The following is a 4210-nucleotide window of genomic DNA, read 5'->3' as shown; positions in this document are numbered from 1 at the left end:
ATGTATGTGTAAGTGCTTAATATTCAATTATAGTAAATTTAAAGCTTTTGAGTAAAGTTGATTTCCTTTTTTTCCCTATGAAACACTAAACATGGGGTGCCTGGGTGGCTCAGTCGTTAAGCATCTGCCTTCGGCTCAGGGCGTGATCCCAGAGTCTTGGGATCGAGCTCCGCATCGGGCTCCCTGTTCCACTGGGGGTCTGCTTCTTCCTCTCCCACTCCCCCTGCTTGTGTTCCCTCTCTCACTGGCTGTCTCTCTCTCTGTCAAGTAAATACATAAAATCTTAAAAAAAAAAAAAGAAAGAAACACTAAACATTTTCAGGACCACGAATGTTCAGATTAAATTATTATTCACTCAGAGTGGTGAATATGTGGGCAACATCTCCCTGTAGAATGAGAAGCTGTTGTATTAAAATGCTATTATAGAACCTTCTTCAAGTAAATCAAAAGCAATTACCAAAAAAAATGGCATTAAGCCTTCCAATACCACTTGAGAGCACACACTTATTATTTAATTAAATGACCAGATCCATTCTTTATCAAATAGGTATTGAGAGTCAATTCTGTACTAGGCACTCTTTTCATTTAAAAAAAAAAAAAAAAGCAATAGCTTTTCCTGTGCTGGTTAGCAATGGAGGATGTTAAGATCTTGAACCCCAAGGCCAAGGTGGCTCAAGTCCAGGCAGCACGGGCAGTCAACACCAGTGCAGCCCAGAAGCCGTAGGACCTGCTGAGGACCAACTTGGGGCCTAAGGACATCATGAAGATGTTTGTCTGTGGTGCTGGAGACATCCAGCTAACTAAAGATGGCAATGTGCTGCTTCCTGAAATGCAAATTCAACACCCAACAGCTACCTTATAAACCCAAATAACAACAGCCCAATGTGGCATAACTGGTGATGGTACCACTTCCAACATCCTAATCATTGGAGAGCTGCTGAAACAGGCTCTTTACATTCCTGAAGGTCTTCATCCCAGAATAATAACAGAAGGATTTGAGGCTGCAAACAAAAAGCCCTTCAGTTTTTGGAACAAGTCAAAGTAAGCAAAGCAATGGACAGGGAAGTACTTATAGATGTGGTCAGAACATTTCTTCATACTAAAGTGCGTGCTGAACTTGCTGATGTGTTTGTTTGTTTGTTTTTGTTTGTTTCTTTGTTTTTGCCAATGTCTTCACAGAGGCTGCAGTGGATTCTATTTTTGCCATTAAAACACAAGATGAATCTCCTGACCTCTTTGTGGTTGAAATCATGGAGATGAAAACTGATATAAACTTCATCAGAGGTCTTGTTTTGGACCATGGGGCACAACATCCTGATACAGGAAAAAAAAAAAGAGAGAGAGAGAGTAGAAGAAGATGCGTAGGTCCTCACATGCAATGTGTCATTAGAATATGAAAAAGCCGGAAGTGAATTCTGGCTTTTTTTACAAGAGTGTACAGAAGAGAGAAACTCCTAAAAGCTGAAAGTAAATTCTTTGAAGATAAAGTTAAAAAAAAATAATAGAACTGAAAATGAAAGTCTGTGGTGATTCAGATAAAGGATTTGTTGTTATTAATGAAAAGGGAATTGACCCCTTTTCCGTAAATGCTCTCACCAAAGAAAGCATAGCAGCCCTGAGTAGAGCTAAAGGAAAAAAATATGGAAAGGCTGACTCTTGCTTGTGGTGGGGTAGCTTTAAATACTTCTGATGACCCAAATCTTGATATTTTGGGACATGCAGGACTTGTTTATGAGCATACGTTGGGAGAAGAGAAATTCATATTTATTGAGAAACGTAACAATCCTCACTCTGTCACATTATCGGTCAAAGCACCAAATAAGCATACACTCGCTCACATCAAAGCTGCAATAAGAGGGGCGCCTGGCTGGCTCAGTTGGTTAAGAGTCTGGCTCTTGATTTCGGCTCAGGTCATGATCTCAGGGTCCTGAGATCAAGCCCAGGGTCTAGCTCTATGCTCAGTGGGAAGTCTGCTTCGGGATTCTCTCTCTCCCTCTGCCTGCCCCTCCCCCTGCTCACTCACTCACTCACTCTCTCTCTAAAATAAATAAATAAATCTTTTTTTAAAAAGATGCAATAAGAAATGGCTTGCAAACTGTTAAAAATGTTACTGATGATGGCTGTGTAGTTCCAGGAGCTGGGGCAGCGGGGGAGGTAGTGGGGAAGCCTTGATTAACTATAAGCCCTGTGTAAAGGGCGGGGCCCAACTCGGAGTTCAAGCACTTGCTGATGCTTGAGCCTCAGTTCTTGCTCAGAGCTCTGGTTTTGACCTTCAGGAAATGCTAAAATTCAAGCAGAACTTTCAGAATCAGGTCAGTTTGTGGGTGTGGACTTGAATGCAGTGAACCAGCCATAGCCGCAGAAGTCAGCATGTGGGATAATTATTGTGTCAAGGAATAGTTCCTTCACTCCTTGTTATGATTGCCACCCATATGGTCCTAGTTGATGAGACCACACGAGCTGGAATGTCTTCTCTAAAAGTTAAATTGAAGCTTCCCTTGTGTCATCTGAATCATGAAGACTCTACAGAGTGATCCTAAGAATATAGCTGCGGAATTTTTGTCCAAGCTTCTAGTAATTTTCAAAGGAATTTTCTTTTTCCATACGAAAAAAAAAAAAAAAAAAGAGAGAACACTGACAGTCACATTCTGAAGTTCCGCAATTATAATTACAGTATTTTTAAAATTGTACTGCAGTGTACACACATTAAGTAGCCTGTTTTTACCCAACGAACGGGATGATTTGCTTTATCTTCAACGATATAAAAGTATCATGTTAGATAAGTGTATTTTATCTACCTTCTTATTAAACGTTCCTTGAAAAACAAGCAACAAACGAACAAAAATAAATAAATGAAACAAACACTTCTGTCCTTATGGAGCTTATATTTTATAGTATTTATATATGTAAATATATATTACATATACAAATTACATATATTATGGTAATATGTAAAATTAAATACATAGGTATAAATATAAAATCATTTTATTCATTATAACTTATTTTAAGTGAATAATATAACAGTAGGAAATGCTACAGAAGAAAAGAAAACACAGAGCAGAATTAGGTGTTTCAGCAGTGGAGGGAGTCCCTTGAATGTAGGTTGAATTTTATGCAAATTAGTACAGTAGGCTTTAGTGAGCCTATGACATTTGAGTCAAGACTTGAAGCGGAGAGAGCAAGCATTGCAAAAAACTGGGGGAGGACATCTGAAACAGAGTCAGTGACAAGGGGAAGGATCCAAGGCAGGAAGGGGTCACTTTAAGCATGGTTTGCCAAAAGCAAGGAGGAGAATAATAGGAGATGAAAAGGTGGGGCTAATTATGTAGGGCCAATAAAGCTATTTCAGAACTTTTAATTATACTGTGAGTGAATTAGCCAGAACCATGGGTGGGATTGGTGGGGAAGATGTGGATTGTTTCGGTTCCTATTTTGAAAGGACAGCTCTGACTGCGATGTTGAGAATACACAGCAGAAGGGCAGGGATGGAGCGGGAGAGCAGTGAGAAAGCCACTGCCTCAGCAGAGGGAGGGGTGAAAGGGGCGCCTGTGGAGTGCCCACAGTGCAGGATGGGAAGGTGGTCAGGTGCGGATGCACTTTGAAAGTAGAACCAGCAGGGTTTCTTGGGGGGGAAGGGGGAGGTATATGTGGGACATAAGAGGAAGTGAGGGGTCACAGGTGACCTGTAAATTTCTCTTTCTTCCACGGTGACACGGCCTAAGTATATTTAAAAGACAGACATAGAGGAACTAACTTAGGTAGGCAGTCATTACAATTCTCATGATTCGGGCTGGTCCGGGTCACAGCATTGCATTTCTGGGATCACAGAGTGTTAATCAAACTACAGTAAAAAGCTTCGGGGAGCCTAGATTCAGATATAACTTAGCACAAAGTATAGTTTCTGATAGCTCAAACTGAATGAAATTCTGCCAGGCAAATTCAAAGGAAATATTATCCCCCAATTTTTCTTTTTTTAGTCCTAATAGCTGGTTTTTAATAAAATGGATAGGTTTTAAAGAAAGAATTAAATGTATTAGAAAAAACTGAATTGCTATGAGAGTGAAGTTTTAGGTCATTTTAATATAATTAAAGTTGTCTTTTGAAAGGCATTGTATAGAATGAGTGAAATAAAATATCAAAAACAATTACTTTTAGAGTCAGTTAACACTAAAACCAGAATCTTACAAATTAGCCAAAGCAATTTAGT

General features: G+C 39.6%; 1 pseudogene; it reads left to right on the top strand.

The window, feature by feature from the left end:
* The first annotated feature begins 631 nt into the window (after nucleotides 1–631).
* On the top strand, nucleotides 632–2534 carry LOC113244891 (T-complex protein 1 subunit zeta-like; annotated as a pseudogene).
* The last annotated feature ends 1676 nt before the right edge of the window (nucleotides 2535–4210 follow it).

The sequence above is a fragment of the Ursus arctos genome, unplaced genomic scaffold (assembly GCF_023065955.2).
Source record: "Ursus arctos isolate Adak ecotype North America unplaced genomic scaffold, UrsArc2.0 scaffold_12, whole genome shotgun sequence".
NCBI classification, from domain to species: domain Eukaryota; kingdom Metazoa; phylum Chordata; class Mammalia; order Carnivora; family Ursidae; genus Ursus; species Ursus arctos.
The sequence above is the reverse complement of the archived record's forward strand: the minus strand, read 5'-3'. Positions and strand labels throughout refer to the sequence as shown.